At 40.9% G+C, this 11,937-nt stretch overlaps 1 long non-coding RNA gene across 1 annotated transcript; it reads right to left on the bottom strand.

Annotated features, from left to right (window-relative positions):
* Positions 1-1,174: 1,174 nt before the first annotated feature.
* On the bottom strand, positions 1,175-11,170 carry LOC109616192. Its single transcript, XR_002197292.1, has 4 exons — positions 11,027-11,170; positions 7,705-7,929; positions 1,677-1,798; positions 1,175-1,280 (listed from the first exon to the last, which is right to left on the bottom strand). It is a non-coding gene; the product is annotated as an uncharacterized LOC109616192 (long non-coding RNA).
* Positions 11,171-11,937: the final 767 nt, after the last annotated feature.

The raw sequence follows: 11,937 nt of genomic DNA on the forward strand, positions 1-11,937 counted from the left end.
CCTTTTCATAGCAAGGTGATTGTCCTTTTTGAGAAGTGTATTCTGTCAATAAGCGTCAATAACAAAAAACTCAGCATAATTCCAATATTAGGTATAATGTATACTGGTATTAAAATTTTTTCAAGGCTGACTAATGGTAATCTACATTTCCGAGCAGCAGAGATAAAACCTTAATAAACATTTGGATCTCTGCCACTCAACACTCATATACACAAGTGGCATAGACCAACCTAAAAAACAAGGTGGAATTATTCAAGTGTCTGAGTGCAGTTTAAGTCTGGAATGATAACTCAACATAGGTCCTCCTTAATTATCTTAAAACAATATTATTATAATAATTATTATTACTAGTATTATGTAAGTAACAGTGTGCCAGTTGCAGTGCAACTTGTTAGTTTAGAAAGGACCAATAAAGCCATGTTATGGGACTCACACACATCAATGACTCGGGTCAGTGTCAATCTCCACATTATGTAGACTTGATTGTAATGTAACTAATTCAGAAACTGTGCGGAGGGCAAAGTGATAATCAGCCTCAAAGCAGAAAAAAAATGAACTTAATATATATTCAATAATATTGTTTTTATTAGGGCACAGCATTTGCATTTTCAAAACAAAGTAAATGAAATACTCTAACATTAAACATTAAACAAAAAATATTATTCTTGGAGTTTGTAGGAGACCAGTGGAAGACCACAATCAAGTAACCAGGACATAAATCCATGGAAAGAGACCAGTGTTCAACACCAGTGCTCACAATTATCACGCACGCACTCATTAATCTGGCCCTTTGTGTTACATCACGTGTCTCCGAGACTGTGACAGCATCCCCGACGTAAAGCCTCTGTGTTTACCCAAGAGCCATGTCTCGTGTATGGTCAGTCGTCAGCTGAACGTGGATCAGCGAACCATCACAGACACACGGGGATCTGCTTGACCTTAAGGTAGCCAATGTCTTCTCCGAGGTTTCTGGATTAGCCCCTTCAACGCCAGTGCCACTGCTAACAAGTGACCTCAGGTAATGATGATGAACTCTCCTCACTACTCCACAAGGCTCAGTGCGTAGCATGGGGAGGCTACAGCCAGCCAACTGAGATTGATACGCCTGATTAGCCATGATGGATACCCCACACACAATGTGATTGTCTGAGTGGAAGAGTGGTGATTGATACTGGTTGTTAAGATCTGATCGATTTGACTGGACTTTGTTCAACTTTGGTCCCGGAGCGGCAATGAGGCTTCCTCTGGGGTGGCAGTCATATCAGTGTGGAGAACTGGTGCTGGGGAGAGGAGGACCATAAGACTTGGACAGTGACTGAGAGGCTTCATCTTGAAGGCATGGAGTCATATTTCAGGCACTAGTCAAGGCAGATTAATTAACTAGTCGCATGGGCTTCTTTTCAGATAGATATAGAATAAAACATTGAGCAGTCAAGACATTTTTCTTGCACAAGTACTTCAAGGTTTAATAGCATTGGGTGTTCTACACTCTCAGGCGAGTGTCTTTCAAATGCCTTAATTGAGGTTGCATGACCCGAACACCACTACATCAGATCTAGTTTAACCAGAATCACTTTTTTATTTGATTTTCCACAGTTTATGGATGAGATTGGCAGATGTGTGTTAACTCTTGGTGCTTTGATTTAAAACAAAGCCGTAATTACTTTGTGGAATACCTTCATTAGTAGCAGTTGTTCCCCCAGCCATGAACAGGCCCATTACCCTGCTGAACCTAAGTGGCAAGCCATTGGATGGCAGCCCTGGAATTCTGATCAAGAGCCAATGGATGTCTACAGAACTAAGGAATCAAAGAGAATCAGAAAAATATTATTTCAGTGGAGCACCAACTATAAAAAGCACTGAAAGGAAGACAATGAGAAATCTCTGCAGTATTTAACAGGGGTAAATTAGGGCAAATTACATAGGCCTAGTTTCAGTAGGGGTACATAGTATGGCCTTTCATTACATAACACAGATATACTACTAAAAATAATAATCATACTAATAACAATAACAATATTATATTTATTTAACTTCTACGTGATTTAATCTCATCTCAATGCACCTAAAGAGCAAAATACAAACATGCTATATAAAACATTTATACCTAATGTATCTACTTTGTACATGTGCGATCACTGCCATTGCTGGAGCTTGTCATTGTCTCTATTTCATAAAATAATGGCAATAAACTGGAGAGAGAGCGAGGGCTACGGTTAATTATAACTCGATGGGACAATGTAATAACCAGAGCCGAGTGTTGAAAGATGCTTTAACGAGATTGATTTCAAAGAACCACACTTAGGTACTTAGAAATGTGGGTGTATTGTCAGAGGAGAACTGCGACAACAACAAACAAGGAGCTCAAAGGGAGAGAAAAAATGCACAGACACAAAAATAAAAACGGTATGTTTTGATGGTCCTTGTACCAAATTAGTGTAGGTGCCAAATCTCAGAGAGCTTGTATGTTCTTTATCGGTTTTTCTTGTTTTGTGTTTAGCAAAAGTCGTCTGACCTTAGGTTGTGATGTAACATAGAAGACAACCTCCAGCTGATTTCAGTATGTCTGTATCTCTCTCCCTGGGCTAATTGTGTCATTATATCAATCAGTAAAGAAGATCAGGGAGCGATAACGTAGGAGGGAGCCATGAGGGAGCCTTTATTACAGCTAGCTCACAGCAAATTAAGAGCTGGGTAGGGATGTATTTAATACAAAACGCAGCAATTACTGTTTTGAGAGGAGGCACAGCATGCATGGCTTTGTATACAAGCTGTTTCAAGAACGAGGAAGTAGCGTCCCCTAAAAACTTGTAACTGAGATTTAAAACCTAATTACCAGGGTTTTATTGTGGCAACAATGGTCCCTTTGTTCAGGCAATTACAAGACTGAGAGACGCAAACGGAATGTGATGGGAGTTTGCAGTGTTTTTTTTTTCTATGTCAACTGATGTGGTGTTTCTGATTGGGCTAATGACACCACAATGCCAAGATTCTCTGCTAAACTAGTAATTGAGAGCACCACTCAAGCAGATTAATTTTCCACCATTGAGGCTATTGTATTGGATATCCCCTCCCATATTCAGTACTCTGTCAAACTAAACAATCTTTGGCCACTTCTGGAACTATTTTGATGCGAGTTGATGCATCTAATAACTTGGCTTTGGTCAAACAAGAACTAATTGATTGTCAAATTTGATAAACAACAGTTGGATACAGTGCTTCAGTCTACCCTTCAGGCTGATACATCTGTTCTATTCAGTAATGGAATTGTTTGCAGCCTATTCATCTTCCCTCATCTTTTCCTATAGTCTGGCAACATTCTTCAACAATTAAAAGAGATTAATAGACCTTTGAGTGATTAATGCCAAGATACCCTATCCATAACAAATATTTTAATCTGTTATTCTACTGTAGTACATTAATGAAATGCAACATGCAACTACATTTTAGGCAAACACTACACCGTTTAACCAGTAGTCACTGTTTTACCAGTAACCTTCACATATACACTCACCTAAAGGATTATTAGGAACAGCTGTTCAATTTCTCATTAATGCAATTGTCTAATCAACCAATCACAGGGCAGTTGCTTCAATGCATTTAGGGGTGTGGTCCTGGTCAAGACAATCTCCTGAACTCCAAACTGAATGTCAGAATGGGAAAGAAAGGTGATTTAAGCAATTTTGAGCGTGGCATGGTTGTTGGTGCCAGACGGGCCGGTCTGAGTATTTCAGAATCTGCTCAGTTACTGGGATTTTCACGCACAACCATTTCTAGGGTTTACAAAGAATGGTGTGAAAAGGGAAAAACATCCAGTATGCGGCAGTCCTGTGGGCGAAAATGCCTTGTTGATGCTAGAAGTCAGAGGAGAATGGGCCGACTGATTCAAGCTAATAGAAGAGCAACTTTGACTGAAATAACCACTCGTTACAACCAAGGTATGCAGCAAAGCATTTGTGAAGCTACAACACGCACAACCTTGAGGCGGATGGGCTACAACAGCAGAAGACCCCACCGGGTACCACTCTTCTCCACTACAAATAGGAAAAAGAGGCTACAATTTGCACAAGCTCACCAAAATTGGACAGTTGAAGACTGGAAGAATGTTGCCTGGTCTGATGAGTCTCGATTTCTGTAGAGACATTCAGATGGTAGAGTCAGAATTTGGTGTAAACAGAATGAGAACATGGATCCATTATGCCTTGTTACCACTGTGCAGGCTGGTGGAGGTGGTGTAACTTTAGGCCCCTTAGTGCCAATTGGGCATCGTTTAAATGCCACGGCCTACCTGAGCATTTTTTCTGACCATGTCCATCCCTTTATGACCACCATGTACCCATCCTCTGGTGGCTACTTCCAGCAGGATAATGCACCATGTCACAAAGCTCGACTAATTTCAAATTGGTTTCTTGAACATGACAATGAGTTCACTGTACTGAAATGGCCTCCACAGTCACCAGATCTCAACCCAATAGAGCATCTTTGGGATGTGGTGGAACGGGAGCTTCGTGCCCTGGATGTGCATCCCACAAATCTCCATCAACTGCAAGATGCTATCCTATCAATATGGGCCAACATTTCTAAAGAATGCTTTCAGCACCTTGTTGAATCAATGCCACGTAGAATTAAGGCAGTTCTGAAGGCGAAAGGGGGTCAAACACAGTATTAGTATGGTGTTCCTAATAATCCTTTAGGTGAGTGTAAGTGTTCAGGTAAAATTTCATAACTACAAATAGTCTAATCATTTCTGAATTAATGAATGTAGCTAACCTCTGCCTGGCATTAGTCAAGTTAACATGAAAGATTTCCCTATTTTAAAACTAATATTTTTATTATCTTGCATTTACATAATCTTCTGGTAAACAGTTTAATAGTCTTGTTTCTAAATAATACATGTATTATTTAGCCTAACTGTCCAGAACGCATCTGTTTTGCAAGATCCATGAAATGAAAGTAGATTGTTACTAATCTGGACAAAAATAATATAGTTAAAGGAAGTGCAATTTAGAATAACAGTGTAGGCTAATAGAAGGCCCATAAGAATTCAACATTAAACACAGAGGGCAGAACAGCAACATCATTCATCTGGTGATAGATAGATTAGATAGATAGATGGGTTCACAGCGATCTAACCACTTGTCAATTGGTGAAACTTGGCATTGGTGCGATAGAAACGTGGCCAGGCAATTGAAGTTAACAGACTTTCAGTCTAAACTTATTCAGCAGTCCTACGTTTACAGCTCTGTACACAAAAATTACACTGTTCTCAAAGTAATAGAGGAAATGCAAACAACGTGATTACTTGTTTTGTCAGTTTGATGCTTAGAAAGTCACAGAAGACATTGGGAATCATCCTGTCAGAAACAAAGCACCCTGTCAGAAACAATGTGAGTGAGGTCCCTAGTGGTAGCCATTAGCTGGGATGAGCTCATCTTCTGTCTCAATGATGCAAAGATCATGGCAGCTTTTTTGTATGTTGTATCTTTTGTGCTGAAAAGGTGTGCAGTTAACATGATGGTATAAATTCAGTTTTAGATATATCTCTATTCTTCCCCATGGCTGTAAAGAACTTGAAAACCTTGTCGAGTTTTACAGGTTGACATGAGAACCTCTGCTCATTGATTCTGGTCGTATGCATTCAATGGGGAGGTAGGGGCCGTGTCGGCCGCCAGCATCCTGCATGTTTTACACTACCCATCTCTAACTCCACCTGTGGATTATGGCTTAAGCCTAGAACCATACAGCATTTGTTCCTTTTACAAGGTAATTCCTAAAATTAGAACTGACCAAGTTTAATCATAAAAGCAGACTGCGGAGTCATTAACCAATCTTTTGTCATCTATGAAGTGAATGCACCTGATTTACAGCCTTTGAGTGAAACCGAGAGAAATGTTGGTTGTTTTCCAAATAAAATAATTCTGTCTGTCCAACTGATTTTCTCAGGGCATTGCCCCTGGGTCCGTCCGGTGGAGGGATTCACTACAGGTGACCCCTGGATCCGTCCGCTGGAGGGATTCACTACAGGTGACCCCTGGATCCGTCCGCTGGAGGGATTCACTACAGGTGACCCCTTGGTCCGTCCGCAGGAGGGATTCACTACAGGTGACCCCTTGGTCCGTCCGGTGGAGGGATTCACTACAGGTGACCCCTTGGTCCGTCCGCAGGAGGGATTCACTGCACGTAGATATAGTCACTGGAATGCATTCAGGAGTGAGAAGGCAAAAGGAGTAAGACTATCTATTCCCATGGCTATGGCCCAGCTCGACAGTCTGTTTGGACAGGGCCTTAGCCCTGTCATAAAACTCCCCTTGAGTCAGGCTCTCCTTGTGACCCCTGCCATTTTCAGCAGTAGATACAGTACGGTAATGAGACATAAGTCAGAGACAGTAAAGAAAGGAAACACCCAACTTAAAGACATTCCGCCATTCATTGAGGGCTGCTTATTGTTCCCTTGGGTGCATTAAATCGAGACTTTTTCCTGGCTTTTCGCTGATTTGTTCTGGTCAGGAAAATTCTGTTATGGTGGCTGAAGAGGAATTACTATCCTTTTCTAGTCCAGAAAAACACAAGTGTGGCCCTGCTGAGATCAAAATCTAATGAGGGCTTTTGTCTTAAATTGAGTCTTTCTTTCAGTACTGTCTCTGACATAGGCCACAGTAACTGGTGACAGTAACAACTAAATCCATCCAGTCAAAGAAAGACGTCCTCTTGTCAAACAGTGTTTCTGTAAGATACATGACAAAAGGAGCCAAATCAGAGATTTAATGTCTAGTAACTGCCGCCGAAGCCCTACAAATCTTTGACAACAACACAATCCCCTTTACCCAAACGCTTTATGTCTGCAGGGCTCTGATGGACATCAGAGTGAGACAGGAAGGTGCGGAGGAATGGAGGGAGGCAGGGGGAAATGGCGTGTCAGTGCTGAGCCTGGTTTTGAGTAAAGGAGTGTATGACATGACAGGCTTGTGACATTTCAATGAATGGGCAGTGGAAAAGCAACAGCTGCACCGGTTTGTTTTTTCTGCACAAATTAATGGGGAGAGGCAGAATATGAACAAACCGTGACAATGAACATGAACACTTGAACACGCTGTGAACAAGGCATTTGTGATACTGTAATGAACTAGTAAACAGTCTGTCCCAGAAGCTAACAAGATCTTGTTGGATACACAAAAGAGTGTGCTGATGAGGAATAAGGTAAATCACTGTTTACTATGTTTAAATTAAAGTTGGTGAATATCCTCTTCGGGATGTTCTTGGATTATGGTGGCATTTCAGCATGGCATTTTGGGAAAACGTGTGCTTTCATTCGTAATTTTTTTTTTATTTTTATTGTGATTGAAATGTTAAATTAACTCATGTGGTAGGCTAATGACTGTCAGTAGTCAAGATTTTACATAATGAGAGGTTTTCTGTAAAATGTGCGCAAGCTCAATTTTAAGGTCATCAATCTGATACAAGTCGTTCACTGACATTCTATGATTCATCAATTCTCTCATAATGATATTTCCCATCATGCACGTTGACATGTACAACGCCAAGTCATCATTTGGATCTCCACGCACCAAATAACCAATAGGATGCTTAAAAATTCTTAAGTCTGAGACTTTGGTGATATATACTTTTCTTTCACTCCCATTTTGGGTCTGATGTTTAAAACGTTGTTAATATGGACATAAACTGTAAGCAGAATCACAGTCATACCTCAGTTAGCCATTAAAATCCAAGTTAGAAAGCGAGTCCAGCAAAGGAAAAATGCTAAGAATATTTCTGTAGTCGATCCAGACGTGAACAATCACCATAGCCCTACGATGTGGACACTGTGCAACCTGTATAATGGAATTATCTTCCAACATCAGATGATGTCTTGGACATAGTTTCCACTCCTGTGATCGTCCTACAGTGGTGTCCCATGGGACCCGTCCATTCCTGAAACAGAAATAATAGATTTTTGTGAATAGCCGTAGCCTACCAGAGCACTACAGGTAATGGCTTCTCCCGGTCAGTGATCCCGACAAGGTAATTAAAGTCTGACCTTAATTCCCTTTGGCGCAAGTACACTGGCCAAAGCGCCCTTTACCAGTTAATACCAAAGTCTGCCTCCCTATTTAATACAATACTTGTTTACGAAAGTTTCATTGCCGGGTAAAGTGATACGGAGATCAGCCAGTCAGGATCAGGATTATGTCTGGCTGTTTTGGCCTCCCTTTGTCTGAAATGAAACAAACTCGATTTGAAGGGAGCCAACGTTTTTTGGGAGTGAAAGCCCTGAAAAAGAGAACCTCATTTCCGTGAGTGGTATGAGCTGCTACAACAGCAGAAGGCAATCTGTCTACTCTTTCTCTGCCAGCATGATGGCCTCCCTCTGTCTCCCTTCCGCTGCCCCTGTTCCATCTTTATCCCTCCCTTTCTTCCCTCCCTCTCTTATTATCTATCTCTCACTCTCTCACTATCTATCTCTCCTCCCGTCACTCTCTCACTATCTCCCCATCTCACTAACTCTATCTCTCTTCCTCCTCCCCTCTCTCTATCTCACCCCTCAATTTTTCACTCTCGCCCCCCCCCCCCTCCCTCTCTCACACTCCTCCCCCTACCACCACCCTCCTGTCTGAGAGAAGCAGGATTGATGTCTCTCTCTGGGTCTCTTCATCTGTTGCTTTCTCTGTGTGTCTGCCTCTCTTTTGTGTGTCTTTCTTTTCTCTACCTAAGATTAACCAAGGTTATAATATAAATTCATCGCTGAAAGATCCCTGTTGCTCAGGGTTCTAATCACAGGTATACTTTATTAAGTATATAGAGGCTGCTCAAGCAGTACTCTACCATGGTTCACTCCACTGGGACTCCTGCATATATTATAACATTTTCTGAACTTAAATAGAGATTTCGGCAGAACGCAACGCTTTTAAGAATGCCTTTCGGGTATTTCGGTTTCATCTTTTTCAAACCTCCAGGGATATATACATTTTTTTTTTTTTCTTTTTAAAGGTCAATGTTGGAAATGCATTTATTTATAATAGAGATGTTTAGCAGTGATTTTTGAAGTTGTGAAATGAACAACTGTTAATGACCACAGTACCATGACAAGACAAATTAAACTGCAATGTGTAATCTTGCAACAAGTGGCCTTTGTTTGGCTGTAAGATTGTAATGTTGGTCAACACAAACATACAGGAAACTATGACCAACAGAATATGATGTCACACAGTCTCACCCCCCAGACAAATTACCTAGGACAGTGTTAAATCCACAATGAGTTAACACAAGTAAAACAAAAACAAACAGAATTTGTATGAGTATGAAGTCAGACCATCTTACCAAGCTGGTAACATAAGGAGCATAATGTTGATAGTCAACTAGTAAGATAACAAAAAATAAACTGGTGCAATATCACATAACTAATTAGGTCAATTTGCAACAGGGCAGTAACATGATTGGGTAATAAAAGATTATTCCAGAGAGGATGGGTCTGTCAGAAGTGAGGATGGGGAGGGGTTCACCACTCTGTGAAAGCCCAAGCGGGCAAATAGTGCCACAATTCAACAATAACATATCACAATGTTAAATTGCAAAGAGTCTGGGGATCCCTCCATTTACGGTACACCATCCATCCATCCATCTTCTTCCACTTATCCGGGGCCGGGTCGCGGGGGCAGCGGCCCCGGATTTGTTTACGGTACACAATATTACTAAAAGATTCAGAGATTCTGGAGTAATCTCTGTACGCAAGGGACAAAGTCGAAAACCAATAGTGGATGGCCATGATCTTGCAGCCCTTAGGTGGCAATGCATTAAAAACCAACACGATTCTGTATTGGAAACCAGAAAAGGAACCAGGCAAGCCTAGTTCAGCCGGCCTGCATTTTATAGTGATAAATATTGTTGCCTTTCCTGGATTTGAACCTGCATCTCCCACACGAGTGGCTGTGTCTTTAACCACTACACCAGAGTACTATATATGTTTGCACACTCTCGGTATAGCATCTCAACATTTGGTATGAATATTTAGCTAGACACCATTTTAGCATTTTGTTAAACTGACTAACGTTTCTTATTAAGTTTATTTACACCACAAATAGTATATATGAATTGTATGGCTTTTGTCACTGGCCGTTTTAACAGCTTAGCCAATAGGCTCACTAGTATCCAACTTACTACTTGAACTGAACACACCCAAAGCTATTTCATTTGCGCTAAAACGTTCGTTTTTCTTTCATTTGTGAATGATACTGATACAATATAGCTGACATTAAAATTTTTGTTAAGTCAAAAAACAAGAGAATCGTGGAAATCCCTACTCTTTTACTGCCCATGGGGTTTTTATCTAGCCTATATTATCCCAAAAATCATGCACAGTTGCATACGTAGAAAATCCACCAGAAATAGTCGCAATAAATACAGTTTTATTTTAGGCTTACTATAATGTAGCTACTGAAGTTTGTAGCCAGCTAAGTTTTTGTCTATCCTGACCCAAAAAGCATGCAGGACTCGAAAATCCTCCAGAAATAATCGCAATATAACAGTGAACCGTTTTATTTTAAGCTCACTATAACATAGCTACTGAAGGTTGTAGCCAACTACATTTTCGTCTATCCTGACCCAAAAAGTATGCACGGATGCGTACTTTGAAAATCCACCAGAAATAGTCCCAACATAACAGTTCTAGGCTTACTATAGTGGAACTACAGAAGGTTGTAGCCAGGGAAGTTTTTGACTATCCTGGCCCAAAAAGCATGCACGGAAAAAAAAAAAGCATGCACGGATGCCCATGCACAGAAACTGTTTTATTCTAGGCTTACTATAAGCCTAATGCATAATTTGTTTCGATTCTAATGCGGGACCTATAGTTGCAGATCTGCGCCATACATATATAAAAATGGCGGTGGGCTAGCTGGAATGATATATTTAATAGCAAAACGTATCGTTTTGGGCGATAGGGGATGTTAGCTACATCTAAATTGGGTGAGAATAATGTGTGCTTTAACTGAATCGTTAGCTAATTAAGCTAGTTAAGCTAACAAACGAGTACCTTGGTGCGTTCCTCAAGTGACTCCTTCCTGCTGAAATTAGTTGTTTCGCGCGTGGGCAGAATGGAATGACTCTGTAGGATACCACCCGTTCAGCTCGTCTACATAGAGGGTTATTGGTGGCTCCGAATAAGATTGCTGTGCGATCTGTGTTTCTCAAATTGCATGCAAAAATAGCACAAGGAGGTAAATACCCGTACGAACGGTGTTGTACCATGACAATTGAGTCAAACAAAATGTTTTGATTATTTTTTTGTTTTTCTCTTGCCTTGGCGGGGAGGATTTCATTGAACGCAGCGGAAACAGTGGTCTGTATTAAAGGAGTGTGGTTGCTAAATTGGCATGTCTGCAGTCCAGACCTGTCCTGTATTGAAAACATTTGGCACCTTATGAAATTACAAATACAGGAAACGAGACCCTGAACTGTTGAGCAGCTGCAAACCTATATCATTCCATTTTCAAAACTACAGCAACTGATCTCAGTTCCCAAACACTTACAGAGTGTTGTTAAAAGAAGAGGCGATGCAACACAGTGGTAAACATGCCCCTGTCCCAACCTTTTTGAATTGTGTGGCTGGCATCAAATTCAAAATGGGCAGGTGTTTTTCCATGAGTAAAGACAAGGGTATGTGTTTTGTTCTGACATCCGCCATCATCAGACGGATTGACCAGTGACATAACACCAGTGACTGTCTGGAGACAAAGCACCAACCAATCATTGGGCACGGCTATTGATAAGGGGGTAGTTTGTCGTGATGTGGCCGCTGTGATGAGAATATTTTGCAGGCCATTACAAATTCATCTCCTTATTTATTTTTACCATCTCTGCCCGACCCATGAATGTCACCGAGCTAATATATGTAATATTGTCCCAGCAACGCCGAGGTAATTGAAAATCTTGGTGTGACATTAT

The sequence above is a fragment of the Esox lucius genome, chromosome 10, assembly GCF_011004845.1.
Source record: "Esox lucius isolate fEsoLuc1 chromosome 10, fEsoLuc1.pri, whole genome shotgun sequence".
NCBI classification, from domain to species: domain Eukaryota; kingdom Metazoa; phylum Chordata; class Actinopteri; order Esociformes; family Esocidae; genus Esox; species Esox lucius.